We start from the raw sequence: 25,559 nt of genomic DNA, 5'->3' as shown, positions 1-25,559 counted from the left end.
TCCCAATGTCAGTCCAACCCTGTATGACTCAAAACATACACATGATAGTAATATTAACCCAGTCAATAAATTTGGAGCTTGCATTTCTCTCGTTTTTGTGTGCAATGTATACTGTACATCAGAGAGTGCACTCTGTTGATCTCTCTGGTTTCTATTGCCATCACAGACAAGGGCTGTAACACTGATTGACAACAATGCATTTCAGGTTAGCATCTGTCAGAATGGACTGATTAAGAGTGTTCTACTAACTTCTTTTTCAGGGTTTGTAGAGTTTGTCCATTCTAGCAAGAGGATAGTGAGATGGGCAGGGTTTCTTTTGGACACAATTCTGATTTCAAACTACCCATGATACTGATACTTTATCTGTCCACTTGGCACCAACATGTTAGCTAAGATACCGAAAATGTTTTTCTTGGGAGGGTCACATCTCTGGCCGTGAGAAGCAGAAATGGTGTTCTGTGGATGTTGATTGCTAATGTTACTCCCAAAATAGGCCTTGGCAGAGACATGAGGTGGATACCATCCAACATGATATTAACAAGGGTGTTTAGAAACACCTGATTTGATCATAAGAGGTAACCAACTGGAGAAACCAGGATTCACTACTTGATTTGCATTATTTACCCCAATACACTGACAATTTTTCACAATTTGAATCACAGCTGAATCTGGGATGACATAAAGCAATAACATATTTCAGCTGGGAAATAAAAAATTACTATTACAACTGCGATGATTCCCAAGTTTTATGATTTTTTTCTTTATTTGTGTCCATGCAAAAATGGAACCTGCAGATTGTTTTCTTCCTTATTTCCACGTGGGCCTGAGTGTATTCTTTGCAGCATCAGTATTTTAGATTGTCTATCTCCACTAGGGTGACCAGACATCCCCGTTTTCTGGGGACAGTACCGGTTTTTGGTGTCCTGTCCCTGACTGGAGCTGTCCCCGGAAATGTCCCCATTTGACAAAACATTCAAAACAATGATTACTTTCACCAACAGAAGGCGCTGTGAGCCATAGCTATTACAAGTTGAGGACCGCTACTTTAGCCATGAAGAACTTGGACTAGAGCAGAGCACTATTATCGTCAATTATCAAAAGAAACACCGTTATTGGTTTCAAGGTATTCACATACTAACTATAGACATGTTAAAACAAAGTAATACTATTTGTGTGCACTTTATAAAAAGGTATAAGACAGGATTTTTTTTTTGTACACAGTATTAAACATTCATCTTCATTCAACTTCCGCCATCACAACTCTGATATGAATAATAATAATTACACTGAACGGTCACTGAACTAGGAAATGTACCCAATTTTCATTTCAGAAATCTGGTCACCTTAATCTCCACTGTTTAAATCCCAGCAGTATGATTGTCTCTTAAAACAGGCATGGGGCTCTTTAAGAGCTTATTTTGAATGTTGTGCGGAAGACACTTTACAATGTGTGAAAAGGGGGCTCATTTACAATGTGTTAGATCTGGAACATAACATCCCAGACTTCCTTTACGTCTGTGGATTCCATTACAGTCAGTGTATGAGTCAAGGTGAACAGACTAAACTACACATTATAGCCAAATATGCAACAGAACAATTTGGCCATGTAAAGTGACATCATCTTCAAGGGCTTTGGTTTCTTTGCGAGCACATTCACACCAGTATTTTCACAATAAAAGCAGTGAATTAGGAGTTTCTAATATATATATGTTTTAAGCCCCAAATATTGGCAAAACAACCCTGGTATTTTGTATTTAGAAGTTTTATCCGGTTATTTCACACCACTGATATATAATGTCATATATTTAATGGGAAAAATATGGAAACAAGGAACACTGTTCTAAACCACCCTTTTCCCCAAGTGAAACAAAAAAATTGGAGGATGAGACATGATTTTATCCATCAGAAAATGAATTATCATGTGTTTGTCATCCAAGAATAGATCCTGGTGGTTGGTGGGGAGTGGTTGAAAATGTTTGAAAATTTTTCAGCTGAAAACCAATGTCATTTATAAATTAAAAAATGAAATTAAATGTATGCATTTAGTAGACGCTTTTATCCAGAGTGACTTACAGTGCATTCAAGCTATACATTTTTACGTATCATGTGTTCCCGGGGAATCGAACCCCCAACCTTGTGCTCTACCAATTGAGCTACGGTTGCTAATATTGTTCTCCTAAAACAGGTTTACACGCATGCAAGGTAAAAAAAAAAAACATGTTCGTTTTCTCAGAAAATAGATAAAATTTTACTTAATTTCTAAAAGATTCTTAAACAACTGTGAAGCAGTTCAAAGAATCTTTCTAAAACTCTCCTGACAAGAGAATGATTTACAAGCATGACTGGAGCAGGACATTTCTTAATGGTAAGTGTCAAGTGTTGACAAGTTTGTGGTAATTATTAGATGTGATCAAACAAATGTACTCTCACAGCGTAGGACACAGCGTCTTCTCAAAATGACGTTAACCACATAGAAATTTTACTGTGTTTGTGGGCAGGCAAGTTGGTGACCTAAAACGTGGGTAGACATTATTCAAATTTGTTACTTTGTGACATAGAGCCGTAACAGAATAAGGTTGAAATTCCTGATGACCCGTTTCAGCGATTGAGAGCCGACTCTTTTGATGACGTTATATATATCGTGCACTGTCAGCTTAAAAAATTTCCAGATTGTTTATGTTCACATACAGCTACATGATGCACTTGCATGAAAGATAATAGTCGAAAAGGCATAACAGAGCACTTTAAGAGGCACAGGTAGAGAACAGTTTACATTTGGCAGACAGTTTTTCTAAAGTGACTTGCATTGCATTCAAGGTATAATTTTTTTCATCAGTTCATGCATCCACTGAATCATGACCTTGACATTGCTAGAGCCATGCTACTCTGTGAGCTGCAGACAAATTTTTTTTATAAAATATGTAGGCTATAATGTGCATAGATGAATCATACACAATAAATCCTGGAACATCTAAATGAAAAGTAAATGGAGTCAGGTTTGAGTTTGTGTAATTCCTGCACCAAACGATTCTCCAAATGCAACTGCCGAAAGAAAACTGACTGCATTCAAACTAGTTTTCTGAACACTGCTTCTATCTGCCATTGGTGGTCCAGACAGACAGATGCCAACTCATTCCATAAGTTGAGCCACTGTTTATGGCTAGACAAGATGCTCAGAAGTGGCATTTTCCATAATATCAACTGAAATGATATTGCTTACATAAAGTTAACATGGGGTTTCCTCAGATTAACATGAAGAAATCTGGAAATCAAATATAATTCAGTTGTGAAGTAATGTATACTGTTCAGGGCTAGAGCTTACTTTTGTGGTTTGTGTGTGTGAAAGCTAGAAAGCTTGGTTACAAAATAATTTTAAAATTGCCTGAAAGTGTTCTAAAATAGTTTCCCCTAAGAATTTCACTGAACATTACCACTAGTTCTGTCTACATGCAGCACCCACAGCATGAAACTCTGATTTAACTACAGTTCCTCTTTCTGTACATTATTTATTAATTTATTATTATTGCAATGTCATCATAAGACCAGCATGTCATTTTTAAGATGCAACAGGACTTAAAACTCAGTAAATGTAAGACATTATATAATTATGCAATAATTATAGCCTAGCCTATAATTCATAGGCTAATGCACATTAAAATATAAAAATGCTATTCTTGAAACATTAATCAACAATTCATGGACATTAATATTATGCTCTAATGTATATATCTTATAGTAATGTCTATTTATATAGGCAAATTATTGAAAGTTATGCTATGTTGTTAGAAGCACAGGCAGTGAGAGAGACTGTCAAAAAGGGAGATGAGAGAGTTAACGGGACTTTGAGGAAACGGGGCGGGCTCATTCACTTGTGTTGGGTTTCACACACACGCGGAGAGACGCAGCAAACATGACTTTCCGATGGCCGCTACCTCAGACGCGCTTATTGCTCTTTTCCTGAGCGGACGGGGAGCTTGTACTGCAGCATCGTGCTGATGAAACTGCGCGGCAGGCTGGAGTTGAGGCGGGGGCGGAGTCAACAGGTTCAGGTATTTATTCATGAGCTTGATTTACTCTCTCTCCTTCACTAAACAACTGCTGAAGATAACACATGCTAGACATGTTTTATTTAGGGATTGAATGTGCAGCATGACACTGCAGGATTGACTTTGTAAGTTGTTTTACACGAAGTGCGAAAGTGCTGAAGGATAATAAGTGCAGCGTCTTAAAGAATATACTGTGCAGCATTTTAGTGCACATATACCGCTCAAAAATACGGTCTACTGTAAGTAGACAGGGTAGGTTTTGCCAAGATTATTTCATACTTTAATATGCTTATAGTCTAGCAGTTGCAGTACTGTGTTAGTGAAGAGTCAGTCGCTCTTTATTTCACTGCACGCTGAAATAGGCTACAGTACACTTCACATTGTTGCTGACATTCTGACTACCTGCAGCAAATGATTAGAAACTAAATACGATCATGATAATTATGAAAAAATAATATAATAATAATAATCTAAATTTATCTTGTGTAGGCCTACCATTTAAATACTTTTTATTTCCTCAGATTTTTAAATGCTAAAAGAAATCTGGAAATCATTATATATCAATTAGAAAAGGTTCAACACTCACTCTCGAACATAATGCTAAACACTCACAAAAAATGTAGTATGGTAGTGTAATGGTTAAATATGTTAAATATGTTTTTTTAAATATATTTTCATGTCATATAAATGAATGAATAGTATATTCTGTTTTACATAGTGCTATATTATGTTACTGTTTAATATTTTTTTTACCATGTTTTTTAAGGAAAATTAAATTAACACAGGATCTTTCTTTTCTTTATGTATTTAATAAATAAAGAAATAAATGGTGACAGACAGTGGTAAATAATAACGATATGGGGCCACATGCCTTCCAATATTTAGAATAGTGGTTTATCAAAGTAGGTTTTTCCAATTCAATCTCATGAGAAAATGTAAGCATTCTGTGAGGTGGCCATTCCATATATATATTTTTTTATTGATTTATTCTTAAACATTTACGTCTGGTCCTCCTAAACATTTGGTTACATCTTGACAAAGACAAGTGCAATTGGTTAATTTTTGGTGAAGAGCTACTGTATAATCCCATAACTCAGAAGATAATTAAGGACAATAATTCAGAAGCTGCTGTTACTATGGAAGCCAGAATCACAGCAAAGTTTGGAGCAAAAAAAAAAAAAAAAAAAAAAATCTGATTAATCTTTGAGCCAGATGATTTACTTTGTAGCTTAAAACTCTTTACTAAAAAATATATCCAGAACCAAGGCTACTGAACCAGAAACAGCTCAGATATCTCATAACACCATAATGTTTTGAATGATAAGACAAACTCAACAAAAAAATTATAATTTTAAGAACTTCTTCACATGAAAACAGGTGGATTTGCTGAAAATTGCTTATTGTTGCAAAGGCTCTGTGTACAATTTTCTACTATGAAGGTTTCATTTATTGTATTTGTCTCAAGTCTAAATGTTATTCTGTAGAGTTTTAGGGAAGATAACTTATGCAAACTGTCTTACCTTGTATGTAATTAAATCAAGGTCACAGTACAATACACTCTTCTCACATGCGGTGTCCTGTTTACTGCTGTAAAGTGTGTGTGTGAGTTCCGTCCTATCATATTCACCCATTACACTTTGCCTTGTTGCAAGTGACTCTTGTATGTGCTGGCTGTTTTGGCCATGATTTCAATCTTAACCAGCTGTTATGTATTGTGAGAGTTGATACACAACTCCAATACAAACAATCTTCAATACAAGACTCAGGTAACAGGAAACACACCTGTGTTGTGATTATGCCTATAATATTTCACTGCTTGTGTTTCGTTGTTTGACGCTCCAAAATGAGGCACATTTGCTATTTCTTTGTCCCCTGATGAGCTGAGACCACTTGAGTAAGGCCAGTGTCAGCATGGGATGGAAAAAGCATTCTGGCATTAAGAACATGATAGTGACTCAATATCTCCTGGCAAATGAAATGTAATTATTTCAGTTGCTCTGTTTTCAAAGTTTTATTTCAGTTGTTTTTGCATAGTGTATGGACCAGATTATTATTATTATTATTAGTTATTAAATCACTATAATGACACTGATATTGGAACTGTACTATACTGAATACTTGTTACTGCCATGACACAATTTATGGTATACAACCAGACTGTGCACATGCAATGAACTTGCCAAACATTGTTTCAGTTGAGTTTAAGACACTGGTGACATTTGAAGATCATTGCCCAGTGATGAAGTAAAAAATTTGGCAGTTTTCTACGTATATAATATATATTGCTTTACATGAATTAACCGTATACATTTTTTTGTGTGTGACAAAATAGTGATTATACAATGACATTACAGTAGCAGTGATCCAGAGCAACATTTGTTTTTTTAATTCCATACTATTTTACACAATCTATTATATGTATACTTTATACAGTACAGTATGCAAATTTTCTTTACAATGGAATGCATGACATGATTTTTGCCAAACAGGAGTGCATACACTGCATCCTTCAATCCAGTGTTGTCTGTTTGACAAACATGCAAACAATGTGAAATGCACAGATATTTTTGCAAGATGGGTATTCAGATTGTGCAGTAAAAGCTGGTAATGCCATGGTGATTTTACAGCCTGAAGCAATGATGTTGCATCCAGTGCCTCTAAAGAGCTTGTGAGTGTGGGAAAAGATGGAGAGATGGAGGGAAGACAGGAATGGGAGTAGGGACTGGGAAGTTAAACCTTTATGATGCATGGAGCGAGCGGATGGAGGCACAGACAGCTCTGTGCGGGTTACTCTGGAAATATTTTACCTTTAATACACACACAGTGAAATCGTTACGTCTTGACTCCACTTATTTTTATACACTATCATTTTATCTTCCTGCTTCCTTTGTTGGTATTAGATCATCTTTACCTGTCAGACAAAAATAATCCCAGAGCACATCAAGGCAAGAAGGAAAGAGAGAGAGTTAGTGAGAGATAAAGAATAAATGTTGAGAAAGAGAGAGAGAGAACAATAAGGCCATGCAGGTAGGAGAACACTTGCATGCTAAAAAAAATGGGTAATTTTCCTACTCAAACAAGGCAATTATTGTTAACTAAAATTAAAACAAAAAACATAAAAAAAACTATATATATATATATATATATATATATATATATATATATATTTACTGATTTATTTATTTATTATATATCTGTTATTATTTAAGCTTTAACTAAACTTGAAGTAAAAACAGAAAATATAAAAACTAATTAAATTAAAATTACTTGATAGTACTCAAAAAAGAAAAAAAGGGGATGACACGTTTACTATGAAGGGCCAAAAATCTAAATTGACTAAGGGCTGTGGCTCGAAAGTAGATGCTGCATTATATCCAAGTATATCATAACAATATGTATAATTAAAAATATATATATATATATTTAATAATAATAAATTAGAAATGAAATTGTGCTTCAGTGGCACGGCCTCCTTGTTATGTGGCATGATGAGCCAAATATATCTAAGTGACATCTTCAGAATACTGTACATAAACAGCAATACAAGTCATTTGGTCTTTTACAAGTCATATGTAATAAAAAGTGTGAAATCACATACAGTACAATGAAAAAATTGTGTTCAAAGCAATCATGTGCATCAGTTCCACATTAATCAGTTACAAACACAATTTATTTACATAACGTCATCTAATTAAATCTAACAATCTGCATTTCAATGCATGCAAATATTGAGTACATTAGAAATATATTTCAGAGTATATTTCTAATTATTAAATTAAATCTATTTATAATGTACATTTTATCTCTGCTCCGTCATCATGAATATTTATTTTCACTGAAATTATTGCATTGCATTCTGGAATTGCCTCACCATGGAGGAGGCATACATAATGTTACCGGCCACATTTTGAAACACCCTTTGCATTGAGAGCACAACCATGGAGTATTAAAATGCTTAGTAGGCAGCTCTGTATGTTTTGCAACAGAGCTGTTGTATGTGCATAAGACGATATGGATTTTTAATCATAGGTGTTTCCCACAGATATTTTATTTGACCTGCAGGAAAAAGTGACTCTGGCAAGAACATTCAAAACTTATATAATAGGGTGGAGCAGAAAATGCATGGAAATGGGAAGAAGTAAAGGGAAAGTAGTCGTTTTAGTAATACTTTTTGACATTCAGATGCAGCTCTGAAGATCTGGACTATATCACTGGGTCAGTTACTTAATCATACAGTAAGGAAAAGTGCTGTTTGGAACATATAGACTGTGGCCCTGCCCAAAATTGCGTACTTGATTTGGTTTTGTGGCCTGTCTTGCATAATCCCATAGCTTTAACTCTTCAGTTTTTACAAGTATCCATATGTAAAGTCTGCAAATATATCTTAATTCACTTATCTGGATTGCTTGACATAAAAATAAAATAAAATAAAATAAATAACTAAAAAAAGGAAGCCACTGTGCCACCATATAGGTATTCCCTAGTATTCATAATAGGAAATCCAATGTTTTTAAAGGGGTCCTATTATGTCTTTTTACTTTTTGCATTTAGACACCTGGAGCAGTGGGCAGCCATATTGCTGCAGCACCTGGGAAGCAGTTGGCGGTTCAGTGCCTTCCTCAGGGGTCTTACTGCATTTGTGCCATTGAGGGTGTAAGAGAACACTGTTGATTCACTCCGCCCACCTACAATCCCTGCCAGACCTGAGACTTGAACCCACAACCTTTGAGTTTCAAGTCAGTCCTACTCTCTAACAAGTAGGCCACGACTGCCTTATTGTGATGTCAAAAAGTGGCCCATTAGAATATCATTAAAATAATTACGGAAATTCAAATGGTCGTGGTTAGAACGCTGTAAGTGCATTAGACAAGACAAGATGATGAAGAAGTGCTGCTGCAGAGTTAGTGCATCAGTGAACATGAAGAAGAAGAAAAGCTGCTGTAGCATCAAGTTTTCGCCATGTCGAAGAATTATTATTATTTTTTTTATAAATTCTGACGGTACAATACTGGACAATGATGTAATCTGCAGAATTTACACTTCAGTTATGAAAGTGAAAAGTGAAATTAAAAGTCATGAAATTTGCCAAGTATGGTACCCCTACTCAGAATTGGTGGTCTGCATTTAACCCATCCAAGTGCACACAAACAGCAGTTCCAAGTGCACACACACAGGAACACACCGTGGACACACACATTGGCTGTTCGCCAATCACAACGCAATGGGACAGTTAACCAATCACAACACAACTGTAACACAACACACAAACCCAGAACTAATTGAGCCGTTTGTGCCAGGGTGGGGAGAAAGGTATTTTAATAATGTACATTATGTGAAAATTATTGTATTTTCTGAAACATTAAGCATGAGAGCATGTTCTAGTACACCCCCAAAACAAAATCAAGACTTTGTAAAAGAGCATAATAGAACCCCTTTAATGTAAACATCAGCTAACGAGTCACTGTTTTTATATCTGAAGTCTCCCAGTACATTACTACAATACAAACATCCTAAACATGTAAATGGTTATTTGTTAAATGTCGGGAATTTCCCCTGCTTATTAAAAAAGTTATGTTCCTATTCATTACAGTAGCAAACATCAGATGAACATGATGAACAATGTAAGGAGATCCTCAACATATATTACAAAGACAGTGCTCGTTCTTACATCTGAATAAAGATTTATACTTTGTAACATATGCACAAATACCTTAATTCACTTTGTAGAGGCCTTGTAGTTATGTTGTGTTGTCATATTTTTTTATTCACACAGTAGGCTAACTGCAAATGTTTCAACAATGATTTTGTAAAAAGCATGCATTTTAAAACAGTTATTGATTCAAATGCTGGTTAAATTAATAATTAATTCAGCAACATATACATACCATTTTACTCCTATGGAAATTGTAATGCTACTAAAATGAGATAGAATTTAGTTTTGAATAGTCTGAAATACCTGTTGCTTATTCAGGATCTAAAAAATACACACATTGCACAAAGAAATATCACGAACTATGTACAGTATAGACTTAAAGATATGAAGCTTTATCTCCAAGAAGATGCATGGTAAACTTTGAATTACAGTACAACTTAGAGCAATAGAGTAACAGAAGCATTTATTGTAATATATATATATATATATATATATATATACAGTGGGGCTCGAAAGTTTGGGCACCCCTTGCAGAATCTGTGAAAATATGAGTAATTTTCAAAAAATAAGAGAGATCATACTAAATGCATGTTATATTTTATTTAGTACTGTCCTGAGTAAGATATTGTACATAAAAAATATTAACATTTAGTCCAACAGACAAAAAAAAATAGCAGAAATTATTAAAATAACCCTACTCAAAAGTTTGGGAATCCTTGGTTCTTAGTACTGTGTTCTGTTACCTGATTATCCTCGGCTGTCTTTCTGTTTTGTGATGGTTGTGCATGAGTCCCTTGTTTGTTCTGAACAGTTAAACTGAGCAGCGTTCTTCAGAAAGATCTTTAAGGTCCTGCAGATTCTTCAGGTTTCCAGCATCTTTGCATATTTGAACCCTTTCCAGCAGTGACTTTATGATTTTGAGATACACCTTATCACACTGAGGACATTTGAGGGACTCAAACACAACTATTTAAAAAGATTCAAACATTCACTGATGCTCCAGAAGGAAACAAGATGCATTAAGAGCTGGGGGTGAAAACTTTTGAACACAATGAAGATGGCCAAATTTGTCTTATTTTGTTGAAATATATTTTTTTTCCATTTAGTTCTGCCCTTCGTAAGCAACAGAAGATACTTGTATGTTTCCCGGTACACAAATTAAGTACAATTTACCTTGATCTTCAAATTCCAAAAGTTTTCACAAATAGTTCCTTTAAATTAAAAAAAGACCATTGATGTAATTAATGGGTTTTCTTTATGCAATTTGTATGTTCTCCCCATTGTGTAGGTTTCCTGAAGCTACTGGTCATGACATGTTAAGATGTACAAGACCTGGAATGTGCATTAAGAAAGGTACTCAAGTCTACTTTAATTCATGTTGACTTGAACATTTATACCACAGTGTCTTTAAGACTGTCCCAAATGTGTGTGGACCTCAGGGGTGAGTTTAATTCTTAATCAAGAATCTGAGCCACATTTGGCAGCCACTGTATAAATGATTTGTCGGTTCCATCCTTGTAGGATCAAAATACACTGAAATTATCACCATTATCAGTGCAGTAAAACACTATACATTATGGTAACATCATACGCACTGTAATTAAATAGCAGACCGTAAACTGCAGACAAGCTCTCAGGTTGCATTATGATGTAATTACATGTCACACAGCCATAGGCACTCTACTATAAAAAGAAAGCTTTCCCTAATTGAACCTAGGAAAATTTTTAGAGAAAATAGGCCTTATTGTGATCAGCAGTATTCCCCTCTCCCTCCCTTTGCTTCAAGTATCAGTTTCTCCAGTGCTATCTAGGAGCTTAGACCCTCACAAGATACATTTAGAGCTGAAAGTGCCATGGAAAACCCAGGCCCTAAAACCCATCCACCCTGCTTGGCCTTAGACTCTCTCTCTTTTTTATCTTGCTCTCTCGTATATTTGGTCTAATGTTATATCATCAGCTTGTGAGAGCTTGCCCTGACATAATCTCAGCAGGCCTGTCAGCTCTATGATCTGGCTATAAGTAATGATTGGTGGTGTATTTTTGTTCCCCAGGCATTTGTTAGTGGTTGATGGTGGGTAGGAGCAAATAGTCCGACATACCCAGACTTTGGACTGTTGGCATAAAGTATGGTCCACTTCACAGCTTATTCTAGCCTAAAACTGCGGTATTAAACAGAAAAAAACAGTCTGTCAGCCACGTAAAGTGGAAATGAGAAATAGGTTTGTTATTGCTTGTTCAATGGTGGGTTAAAAATAAATAAAAATAAAAATATTTGTCTTGATAAAAAAAAATCACAAAACAAAACTTTTTTACATCCCAAACTGATTTTAGCATCAACTTGTTGCCATTTAAACATGCTCTGGGAAAGTAAATAATCCAATTTATACTAAACATGAGACATGCTTTATATTAAGGGCCTTTAATTAAAATAATTTGTAAAATAAACAGTAGTTAACATGTATAGTTTAAAGTGGCTTGCCCTATCAGAAACTCTGACAAGATGCATGTGATGCTGCTGACTGAGAGGATACTTGCACTATTTAAAGGGATAGTTCACTCTTAAATTAAATTTTGATATGTTTTAGCTTACCTCAAGGACATACAAGATGTAGGTTTCTTTGTTTCCTCAGTATTTCCCATTATGATATTTTTAGGTCCAACGGTTCTTGTCTGTGTCTAATAATTTTCATAAAATACAGAGTAACGATTAGCAAATGGAACATTCTAGTTATCATCTCTTGGAAATATTGCTATTTTCAGTACAGAGTAAAGTTTGATGTCCCACAAGTCCTACCGTTAAAAGAAGTTCTGGATTTCAGTACAGTTCAAGGGTAAGTTCATTAATAAATTAAAACTCTGTAAACTCTACAAAACACATATAATCTTTTATATTATAATATTTGTAATTTTCTCTCACTCTTTTTTGACATCCATTGAAAGTCCATGCAAACAACATCTCATTTCAAATAGTACAAGAATACATTATAAAGTAATATATAAAGTAACATATATGTTAAGTAACTTATAAATTGAATTTAAAGAGACATGATTGTTTTACATGACAAACACATTTATTTTGGCTTTAATTTGCATATAAACTTTGATCATTCATTGCACATATATAGAACAACAAAATATGGTTAACAGAAGCTCAGACATGCTTGATTCTCACAAGTCAAGCAACGACATTGAATGAAAGTCATTCAGGTTTGGAATGAGGGTGAATAAATTATGATTATGAATTATGAAAATTATGAATATAATTAATTATTTTTTACATCTGTGAAATATTGTTGATTGCCACATATTCATTCATAATTTAAAAAAAAAAGTAACTTACAGGAATGCATTTACAATGTATGTTTATGAGTCACATTAAAAAACGTATCAATAATGTCTCTGTAAAGTTCCCCTTAAGGGAAATTGAGCTGCGTCAGAAACTCTTTGGGAATGCCTCTGCATGACAGTGTCCTGAAGTATGTGTGAAATCAGTTCAGTGGAATGGTGAGAAGTCACAGGCGGGGATGACGTAGAAACAAGGAAGCTTTAAAGTGCATCTGAAACAAACAGCATTAGCTTCTGTGTTTTCAGCAAGCACTCTGTGTGTGTGTGTGTGTGTGTGTGTGTGTGTGTGTGTGTGTTTCAGTCTGAATTCTGTTGTTTGTAAGTGCCAGTGCACAATCACAACAATGTATGGTGAGCAAGAAAATGCCCCATGGTTTTTTGAGAAGGGGAATGAGAAACTGCGTCTCCTAAAGTACAATTACTAAAGCATGGCAAGGGGACCCAGTGTCCCATTCCCCTTTTGAGGGGGCCATGGTTACATGAGTAACCCGAGACGTTTTTTTCATCGAATGGGAACTTGCACTGCGTCCCCTTTAAGGACATTTTGGGGAATGAATACCCACGCCACCATGCTGAAAAGATAAATGCCTTAACGGCAGCCAACACAAAAAAAAAATTACTTGAGGAGTCCACATCCCTAGGGACACACCAACAACAGTCACATAATCCACCACATGCATCACATACTTCTTACACACACAATGCTTTGAGGACTACATGTGAGGAAGTGGGATGCAAGCCGCCTAAAAGCCCACTCTCTTCACAGACATCTCACAGTGTAAGCATTAGTGAACAATGTATCATAAAAAGTGGGTACCCAAGAAGCGATACTGTCCATCTTCTATAGATTCATAGCACTGTGAGAATCACAGCTGATGAGGTGGGATGCAAGCCACGGAATAGCCCACTCTCTTCACAGGCATCTCACAATGTAAGCATTAGTAAACAATGTATCAGAAGATGTGGGAATGAGAGAAACGATACTGCCTGTCTTCTTAGAACATTGTAATATTGTGATGATTACAGCTGAGAAAGTGGGATGCTAGCTGCAAAATATCCCACCCCTTTAGCGTACATCTCACAGTCTCAAGCCAGTACAGAGGGGAGCCTGCTCAGTCCTATTACGCAACAGATTAGAAAGTGGGAATGGAAGCTGTGATATTGCCAATTTCCTTACACCCATAAAACAACTTGTAACATAGTGAGGATTATAGCTGAGGAGTGGGAAGTGACTCACGGGATAGCCCACCTTCCCTAACACATCTCAGAGCTCAAAGAGTGGTACAATGGAGAAACTGCAGTATTGTACTACCAAAGCTGGGTAAAAACTACTATCTGAATCTGTTACTGATCCCAATTACATGACAAAGATTGTAACACACTATCTTTGCATCATTTGTTTGGGTGAAGAGCACGCACATGATGTCTTTGAGGAGGCAATCTGCATTGTGAGCGTTTTTTCAATGAAAAAGCTCCACTCTCTTTCGACTCTCTTTCCGAGAAAAAAAAAAAGGAAAAAAGGCAGCCATCTGGTTCCCGCAGTTCAGGACCTGCCACAGCACGGAGGAGAATGAGCTCATGAGAATTACAGGTGGATCTGTCTGAATGGTTTAGAGAGGGACTTTCCCTTTCGTGCTATTCAGATGTGGCAGATGAGATAGAGCCTCAGAAGGATGATGTTATATCTTTAACACTTTTTTATACTGAGGTTAGTGCTCTGCTGGGTTTTTACCCAGGAAAAGCAGGAGATATTTGAGGATGATGAAGAAGCTGAGGCTGAGCCTTCTCAATTCTCCTGCCCTGCGTATGTAGAGCTGTTGGAGAGGTTATGGATCAAGTTGGACTTGCCATGAAAGTGCGCTAACAAGGTGACACTGTCAGACCACCTCGATGAGCATTATCTTTCTGACCATAGCCCTCCAGCTCAGGTGAGCCTTCCATTTCTGCCTGATCTCCATACAGAGATCGAAAAGAAATGAAAGATGCTGTTTTCTTCTCGCATCCATCGGTTTCGGCATAATGGCATAATGGTGCGTTCACACCAGACATGAATAGAGCATCTGGCGCGAGTGATTTCAATGTTAAGTCAATGCAAAGACGCGAATAGACAACCTGCAGCACGTTCATGTGAATGAGCGCGAATTGAGCGTTCAGGCGTTTTGATGCACAAAGCGCAAGATTCCTGCGAAATGTGCAAGTTGAAAAATCTGAACTTTGGCAAATTCGCATCTGTTGTGAAGTTAATTTCACACGCGAATGAAGTAAAAATGTTCAAGCGTTCAACTACGCACGAATAGTGCAATTTATTTGCGCAAGTGGCATCTGGTGTGAACGCACAGCAGGAGTTGTGCGGACATCGAGGGGATGCGCAAAAACAGCTATGAGAGGGTGCCCCCTGTAGAAAGAGCTTTCTTTCTGCGTGGGAGACATCCTCTCTTAATCTCCCTCCTTGCAATCTAAGCCCCTTCAAGAAATACAGCATGCTTAAATGTCAAGGCATACGCAGCAGCAGGTCAGGCTGTGGCTTTATTACACACGATGGTGGTGCTTCAAGCATATCAGACTTATCTGCTAAGAGACCTGGATAGAGGCGAGGGCCTTATTCCTGATCAGGTAGCCTAGCTGCGCCACACCACAGGTCTCTCTCCATGCTATCAAGCAGGCCGCCTCCGCCATGGGCGGGACTATGGTGGCCATGGTGGTAGTGGAGAGACATCTGTGGATGAACCTGGCAGACATCGGAAAGAAAGAAAACTTCCAGCGGGAAGTGGAGGTGGCAAAATCCACATCTAAAATCCACATAAGTGGTAAGTGTGCATGCAAGACTGCGCACTTTCTGAAATCTTGTACGGGAAGGGTTTTTGTGCCCTGTCTCGTTCCCTTTCTTGAGATGATTAGACCTTGGTTCCTTGGCCTTCATTCAGCCAGTGTGTATTTGTTTATACACTTCAAGCATTGCTTCCTTCAACATGAGAGGCTATTTGGGCGATTCTCGTGGTAGTTTAGCAGCGCTCCTCTTTCCAAGAAGGGTCGCCTATGAGTGCACTTCTTTAATTTGGAGTTCTCCTCTCATATGAGACTGAGTTCTCAGTTTTTTCCCCAGTGTGCTCCAGCATTATTTCCACAGATCGAGTTGATGACTCTCAAACATACTGTTTTGGGATGCATCATTCCATCTATGAGCTGCTCTATCAGAGTGCCATGAGAGCCCCTCCTTAGAACAATATTTGAAAATCCAGGCTATGGTAAGTGTGCACGTGAAGTCTTTGCGCACTTTCTGAAATCCACACTGTGGTAAGTTTGCACACTAGTATTCTGCATTCTTTCTAAAATCTTACATGGTGAGGGATTTGCACGGTTGCTTCGTGTCCTTTCTTGAGTTGGTAAAAGCCCCATTCATCTTGGGCACCACTCCATCTATGTATCGTCAGATACCTCTCTAAACAGGGTTTTGCTACTAGAGATCTGTTGAGACAGCTCCTTCAGCAAACTTATGCAAAAGCAAGCGGTAGCCCCTGTGTGACAGGCAAGACTAAGTATAAAATGCTAGGTTCTTAGCCGTATCCCTTTAAAGGAATCTTTCCTGATTCCAAGCCTTCAGCTCTTCCCCGGGCCAAGGCCCTAACAATTAAGGTCAGTATGTAGCTTAGGCCTTTGGCTGTAATGGGTACTGTCACAGACAGCCGTCTAAATGTTCCCGGGGCAACTCCCATGGAAATGGCAGAGTTGGTACTTATTGTTCGCCATGATTCTGGCCTGCACTCACCTCAGCATGGCGGCGTGGGTATACTATTCCCCATAGCGACCCCTAGAGGACGAAATTCGAAGTTCCCTTTAAAGGGAACGTCTGAGTAGGGAACGAGACACTGTAAATGTTAAAATAAAAAGTTTAGTTATGCAGTTAGTGGTCAATGCAGAAATATACTTGACTTTAAAACACTACTGTTGGCCAATCATAATTAGCATTCCAAAGTAAAAATTATTGTTTATACTGAAATAGTATTCCCTTGTCAACATTGGCAGCATCAAAACATCAAAAATAAATTATAATTGTTTATTCCATTATTTATGCATGCATCAGTGTTTATTGTGTGGTAAGGATTAGCTGACTCTGCATTGTATATTTAAAGTATTTTTCATTGTTGTATCAAGGTTTTGACATACTAATTTCCATTTGCATTTCAGTATATGACCTGTTTTATATTGTTTATGCAAATGAAACCATAATAGGATGCCAATTATCAGTCAACATTAATCAGATGTGTTCAGTGAAGATGCATGTAATATGTAAATTTTAGTAAACACATAAAGCTGTCTGGGCATGGGCCAATAATATTTCGCCATAATTACCAATATATGTCTGTTGCCATTTTTCAAGTCACCGGTTGTTCTTGTCAAACCTGCAGTGTCTATTATGTTGTTTGCAACTGCGTAACTACATCAGGACTTCACGCAGTGATTGATTCATTGCACTGGGAAGGCGAGGGGGCCAATGAAAACAAACTTGGCACGTAGACACCTCAAAACATATTGATGAATCATGCCAGCACAAGTGTCTCATTGAAACTGTGTAAGCAAATTGGGCAGAACAAGAGAAATGTGGCGCTGTAAATGAATGAATCCCTGCTCTCTGCTTGGTCTCATCGCAGCAGTAATTAGAACACGCCTGTGTGCCACCCCTCCTCTTCAATCTGTGTGGATTGGAGCTGCCTGCAGCTGGATAGAGCCCCTGCAGGGCCCATAAACATCCAGAACATTATGGAAGGGACTAAGCTCAACACAAAAACTGACAAAGACCGTTAAATACAGTGCTTTGTGTTTTCTGGCTATTTTCAAAGCCATGTTCTTTGGGATGCACCAGTATTTTGGCAAATATAAAGGTAGCACCGTACAAATATTCTGAAATATGTGATATTAGGAGTGTGATTTGTTTTATTCATGTGTAATTTTTACTTTATGTTGTGTGTGTGTGTGTGTGGGTGTGTGTGCTCTTGTTTTTGTGATATATCAGGTCACAACTCATATATTACAAGGTATTACAAGTAGAGGGTGACTTATGAGGACATAATTTCCATGTCCCCATTTTTCAAAACATAAATCATACAGAATTAGTTTTTTTGAGAAAGTAAAAATGCTTCCTGTGAGGTTAGGGTTAGGTGTAGGGTTAGTGTAGGTCCATAGAATATACAGTTTGTACAGTATAAAAATTATTAAGCCTATGGGATGTCCCCACTTTTCATGTATGTATGCACGTGTATATATGTGTTTTTTGTTTTTTGTTTTTCTACATTTTTTTTATGTATATATAAATATTAAGGGTGTAACGGTACGCAAAAATCACGGTTCGGTACGTACCTCGGTTTTAAAGTCACGGTTCGGTTAATTTTCTGTACAGTAAGGAAAAGAAATGCAAACATTAAACTGAAGGTTGTTTATTACTATCAACTGTTTTTAACAATTTGTTTACACTTTTTTTAAAAATACTTTTTAAATAAAATATATATATATATAAATAAATAAATAAGAAATAAAATACTGCTGCAAAGTTCTCCACTAAATAAAATACTCTCAGTATCAAACCAATATCATATAATAAAATAAAATGAAAAATATAAATTAATAACTATGATTAAAGTGCAGCATTACCAATCCCACCTTGTAGGCCTGCTCATATTTTAAAAAAATATATATAACTTTTCCAAACTGTAAAGTGCAGCATCAACAGTTTCAGTTTTTAGACGCCACGCTCACGCCATGCAGCCAATGTGTCACAGGCCTTAGAATTAGCTGCAGGGCGGGATTTGCACTGAACGCTGAGACTTCCGCCCCTTTATATGTTCGTTTGGAAACACGAAAATGTACCTATGTTCCGCACACAAAATATTGCATTCGGTACACACGTACACCGTACCGAAAGCCCTGTACCGAAACGGAATGGAGCATATGAGTGAAATTAAATTACATCAGTTTCATCTTCCCACTTGCTAATGTGAGAAACCCCACTCTGAAAGATTTAAGAGTGGAAAAAATACAGATGCCTTGGCTTTATGTGCTCCACACAAACATTAGACCTCTCTCTGCTTCCACTCCTCACAACTCACATATTTTGGTCTGGAATACTGCAAACACAAACACGCAGAATGACACAAGCATTTACACATCCCAGTGTTGTTATACTAAATATCAGTACTCTTGAAATGAGGTTGGCCAATCAAATTTAAAACTAATTAGATAACTAAAAAAAAAACTTAAGAACTTATCATTTGTGTAGTAAGGTTCGGAGCCTTAAACTTGCCAGTGTCATGACAATTGGGGGGGGGCATACAGAAAGTCAGGAATTTGATTAAGACTTAAGGCTGGCAACTATAAATATAATCAGCTCTTATAATAATAGACTTGTGACTTTGTAAATGGTCACAGAGAAAAATTAGAAAATACTAAACAACTGAGGATCACACATTACACTTCTGTACTACACTTTCACACCAAATTCACCAAGAAACCTACTGTACATCGAATAAGTCTGAAACTCAAAAATCTAAGTTTGTGCCCATCATACTATACTAATTTTTCTTTTAAATATGTCAACCCTGACTGCCCAAAATGTACAGACGGGATTGGACTTGGATTTGACTTGCATTTAAGTTTTCCAGACTGCAAACCTGGACAAAAATCCGTGCAAACGTTGTATAGTGTATTTCTAGCCTTAAGGTGTGGAAACTTGGATGGAGTTTTTTGTTATAATTCAGAAAGTAATCCATTCTCCTTGTGTTATAAATATTAGCTGGTGAAGTGTCAAAGTGCTAATTTCATGAGGAAAATATAGCTTCATCTCTATGGTTACACTGTCTCAAATGCACAAACTGATTTTAACGATGCATGTGTGTGTCAATGGATATTATGCCCTTCATTTTTAACCCAATTAATTGGAGCATAAGAAGTGGGAATAAAATATGTCCAAAAGGGAAGTCCAAAGAAAGACTGTGGCTGTCTTCTCCAGCTGTAAAGAACATAATGATACTTACTGGTGACATTTGTTACAATCCAACTGGATCAACCTTCAAAAATTCCTGGCGAAAGAGACGTGTGTTTTTCTATTACAGAGCAAGTCTATTCATCCTTCACTGGGAGCTTTTTAAAAACGATTTCCTTTTAAACGGAACATAATCAGTGCACGGTAAAGCGAGCCCGCTCATGTGAAAATGTGTCATGAAATTTATCACTCCCTGATGTTTGGTACTCCCACAACACAGTTTTCAATAGTGCCTTCATCAAATTCCCTGCCATAATTCATTTTTAAACTCCCATTAACTCTAGCGCCTGACACAGATTTCCAAAAGCAACCATAGCAACCCGCGTGAAGTTTTGCGAATCAATGCTGACAAATTGCTGTTAAAGTTTCGCACAATAGAAGAAGTGTTACTTTTTCTGTCAGTCTTTGTATCAGAGAATGTTCTCTTGTGATCACACTTAGTGCTTGTTGTTTCCGTGGTGTTTTGCGGGGTTGCCCGCCTTTTTGAAACTTTTCTTTTTCACTGCAAACATCTTCCTCCACCTTTAACTGTGGTTTCCACTTTTATGAAGCATGGGCACAACGGCATCTTATGTAGTTGCTTCTGGCCAACGTCTCAAACATCCAAAACCAAACCAAGTATCATAACTCATATTGACACTAGATAAAACCACAAACAGTTCTCACATGCTCATTGTTCTAATACAATCTCCCATGAGTTTTTGCCAGCCACAAATATGTTAAGTTAACTGATACTGTAAAGACCCCATGAATGATGATGCTCCTGGAGAATAATGTAATCGCTCTGTCAAGACAAACAGATCTTTCAGTAAAAATGTTTTTAGAGATGCTTTGTGGAGGGTTGCCCCTTTTTGTCACAATTTTCTTTCGCCAACATTATTTGACTGCAGTTATGTGAATATCATTATATCATCTATTATAAAACAACTGTTTAGTATCTCTTTTGTATGAGTCTGTTTATTAATTTGTTAGGGTAGAATCCTTGTTGATGTTTTGTAAATGGATAGATGATGCATAACATGTCCATGGACATTAAGGAAAAGTGTGTGTGTGTGTATATATATATATATATATATATATATATATATATATATATATATATATATATATATATATATATATATATATATATATATATATAATACATTTTAAACGGTCCTTTGGTGTGACAAATTCATTTTTAAAAGTACAGATATTCCATGTAGTCTTTGCGGCATTAAATGTCATAAAATGATCCATGCATAATTTCAGATGTTTTGTTGAGTATTGCATGTCAGACCGCAGGACATGTCGACTTTCCAAAAGTGTTGTATGCCAACTTTATATAGTCTTAACCTTCAACTTTGGAAAAATGCATGTTGAGCTTTGTGTAAATTTTAACCACTCTGTATGTGTTAATTGCCAGCTTTAGTAGTGTAATTGGCAGTGTTTTTAACTTCTAATTCAATCCAGAACGCATTCATCGAAAAGAACACACAATGAAGCAGCTCTTAACTGTGTTTAATACAAGCTAGGCATTTTCTTACACTGGAGACGCTAACAGCAGGTTCTTAAAAAAAAATTCTCCCTTTGCCATATACAGAAATATAACTGTAGGGAACTGGCCTTAGTAGGTCTGCATTAGTTCCCAGTCTTCACATTATAATTTTGCTGAATTGTTGTCAGCAGGTTTTTGTGCATGTTTGTGTGTGCAGGACTGATAAATGTCTTAAGAAGGTTAATTTTCTGACCTTTGACCCTGTCCCATGACCTCTGCTTTTCTGTGAATGTCTCTAGATAGACAACAGGGAACTGTCACTGCCAATGCGAAAGTAATTTTTGTCTTTCCGCGTCATTACCTCTGTAGAATCGTCATGGTGAGCATTACACGAGCGAGAACCACTCACACATTCAGGTTTAGTACCGAGCCTTTTGGGGTCTTGTATATATGGGTCATACATTTTTCTCTGAGATATAAATTTTAGATAAAATTTCTATGATAATGTCTTTGGTTTGACTTCTGCCCTTTGATAGTCTGATGGCTTGGTTTTCTCTTGGAGAACTATTTAGCTGGATATTGATTTGTTAGAGTACTTTTCGCTTTGACAGTCTTTGCTTTGAGATAATCACAACTGTCAGCAATTGAATGGTGACCAATTTTTGGGTGACAGGCCCCTGTGACAAGCAAGGACACTTCACATATTTTAGAAAAATGTACTGTCTAGCATTTATGGTAAACTAAATGTATATTTTAATTAGGGATGCGCCGATACCACTTTTTCAAGTACTCGCACGATACCGATACTTTTATTTTTGGTATTTACCGATATCAAGTACTGATACCAATATTTTTTAGTGATGTGTCGTTCTTGAACGATTTGTTCATTTTGAACAAATCTTTAATGTGACTTGGGAAGAACGAGTCGTCTCTGGGGATGATTCGTTCAGTCGCACATGTGCAATATTCTATAGGTTCTGCTCTGCTAGTAGTAATTCACTTGTGTCAGTCAATGCAGTCTGAGCCGGAAAGAGAATTGATTAGTTCATAGTTCGGGTCTATCGGGTTTTTGACTCATTCCTTAATCACGTGACAGCCCCATACGCTAAACCTTTGCAGTCTAAGCTGGAAAGAGAATTGATTAGTTCATCAATTTCAGGAATGACTTGAACCCGAAGACTTGTCAGACAAGAGTTGATGTGAGCTAATCACAGACTGAAGACCCAGGTTAAAAAATGAATTAATCTTTTCTGTATCTTATAGCATTTTAGTTTTGTATTGTTTGTTCTGTGATCAACGTTTGCATAAGTACTAGATGTGCTAGATTTTAATTACATTTTGCTAAAATGAATGAAATGAACGAAATGACTCGAAAAAAAGTTTGGTTCATATTTTGCTTAATGAGACTCAAAAGTCTGAGTCGGAAAATGATACGAACTTCACATCACTAATATTTTTGTTGCATTTGTAAATTGTTTAAATATTGGGCACAGAATATTATACACAGCTAATGTTAGCTGGTTAACTTCATTTATTAAATAGATACAGTCAAACCAAAATTTATTTAGACATCTTCATCCTTTCTCAAATTATGATAGTTTATTCTCTGTAGTTTAGAAGATGGTAATAAAATATGACAAGAACTCAAGAGTTGAACTGTGTCAGAACAAATCCAGCTCGATAATGTTAGATAACTTTGATAGAACGGTATGTAATAGATTGCACTCAACCAAAAATTATTCAGACAGCTGTTAGTATTATAGTAACTATCAATATTTAGTCGGGCAACCCCTAGCGTTAATGACTGCCTGTAGTCTCCTGGGCATGCTGTCATCCACGTTCATGCAAACCTGAACTGCAGTTTTTTCCCTAGACTCTGTCTGAAAATATTTTGGTCCCAAATTTGTATCGGTATTTTATTTTTTTGTTATTTTTTTGCTCTATGGTTCATCATCTTTAATTTAATAGCATTAGAGCTGCTCCATTGCAGCGGCTTAGTACTGTAATAACGCGCTTTGCTGTAATAATGCACGGAACCACTCATTATAAATCTCCTAACTGTGATATTTTCACAAATAGAAGTCATGTTTTTTTTTGGTTATCTGAAACGTGCTGCGATCTATATTCCAAGCAAACATAACACACACAACGCGTATTTGTATTTGTACTGGTGCAGAATTAAAAGGACAAGTAGTAACAGCCTAGCCGAGCTGATGATACAAGAGGACAATAGAAATCAGTCAGTTTATTAGTTAAATTCAGTTCAATGTGGATTCAGTGATGTTCTCATCCAGCTCAGTTCAGTTCTCTTCCAATAGTTTCTGTGCAGTCAAGTCAACATTGTTGCCAAAAATTGTTTCTCCAACTTAGCAAGCCAAAGCTGACAACGACAAGGAACCAAAACTCCATCAGTGACAGAAATGGATGAAAAAAACCTTGGGAGAATTATCATTCAGTGTGTACTGACTATGTGTGCAAACTAGCTGGTTGCTTTTGTTCTTAAAACACTAAGCAAATTTAATGAAACAATTTTTTTTTTTTTCTAGAGTGACTTGATTGTTTATATTACTTTAAATAACTAAACATAATGGTATTACGCACTGAGAAAAGTGAGCGCTGTATTTAACTGAAGCATGTACGTGGACATTGACAATCAAATCCCCCAGCACCTTAACAGCAAATGTCACATGAAACCAATAGAGCCATATCACACAGCATAGCTGCCTCTACCAACCCACCCCATAATGAAAGAATCAGAGCTTGACAAATCTCCATTAGTTTGTTCAGCAGGGGCTTGGAGACTTTCCTCTTATTGTAGTGTTACGCTCTTTTTTTTTTGAAAGGGGAATAAGAATCTGTTCTTAATAACTCCAAATGTGATATCATGATGCACTGAGAAACAAAGGGTGTGGCTAAGAAGGTCTCATTAGGACAGAAACATCATCTAAATGTCCTGAAATGGACTTTCGGTTGTGTAATAGAGTCCCTCCCAAGAGCACCATTCTGTTTAAGGTTACAGAGCAAGCTGGGTGAGTTTTTATCTCTCCTGAATGCAGCAGAACATGGAATATTTAAAACTGACTTTCTCTGTCTGTGCCAGAGTCTGTTTCTTCAGTCTTTTTAGTGCCGCTCTGAAACAGAAAGCAGAATTCCATATGATCTGCCGTGCCACTGGAACGCACAGCACAATCTGTTGTATTTCACTCTACTTTCCAGACTTGCAAGTCAGCAGCAAAGTTAGCAAAGTACAACACAGGCAGCTCTCTCCTGTGGAGGCCTCGAGTCATGAAGACTATTACAGATGCACGGCAGGATTCTCGCTCCCGTTGCTCCGGCGGGAATGATTTTCTTCAGCTGAGTCTCTCTCCTTGTCAACAGCTCATCAGGACTGTCTCAAACAGAAGACAATGGGCCCACCTGATATCTGGCCTTTCATGGTTGTGAGAAATAAAGTCTGTCTGTCTATTCGTCTGAATGTCTATCTGGCTCCCTGGGTATCGATTCATCTCATTCCCGCTGGAACAGCATGCATTTCCATTCTTATAAATAGTTTCTAACTTATTGCAACCGGAGCTGGGGGGTATGATAATGGAATATAACATCACTGGTAGAAAGGTGTTGACCTCCAGAGATTTTGCTATACAGTAGCACATTTAAACAGCTACCAATAGGAAGGACAAGTGTGTGTGTGTGTGTGTGTGTGTGTGTGTAATAATAGAATTTTTAGTTTTTAACTGAAGTGTTAAATAGTTTAAAAAACAGTATTTGCACTGACATAAGATTCATATTTAATTAATTGTAAATATTATTTTGGATTGTTTCCATTCAATTCTAAATGAAAAAGTTATTATCATAATCAACATACCATTTTATTTATCCAACTATTTAATTAGTTGGATTATTAGATGTATTCTTATATATACCAGCAAAATATTCAGGAAAAAAAATACTATTAATTAATTATTTAATGCAAAACACTACAGGCAAAATTATTTGGGGGTTTTT

General features: G+C 36.8%; 1 protein-coding gene across 1 annotated transcript in view; it reads left to right on the top strand.

Moving 5' to 3' along the window:
* The first annotated feature begins 3,886 nt into the window (after positions 1-3,886).
* Positions 3,887-25,559, top strand: part of LOC128024932 (retinoic acid receptor alpha-A) — a 163,715-nt gene continuing 142,042 nt past the window's right edge. Inside the window, exon 1 of the mRNA XM_052610817.1 lies at positions 3,887-4,049. The gene's annotated coding sequence lies outside the window, so the exon portion shown is untranslated. The remainder of the gene's footprint in view (positions 4,050-25,559) is intronic.

This window comes from Carassius gibelio, chromosome A12 (genome assembly GCF_023724105.1).
Source record: "Carassius gibelio isolate Cgi1373 ecotype wild population from Czech Republic chromosome A12, carGib1.2-hapl.c, whole genome shotgun sequence".
Taxonomy (NCBI): domain Eukaryota; kingdom Metazoa; phylum Chordata; class Actinopteri; order Cypriniformes; family Cyprinidae; genus Carassius; species Carassius gibelio.
This window is presented reverse-complemented; position numbering and strand designations above follow the sequence as displayed.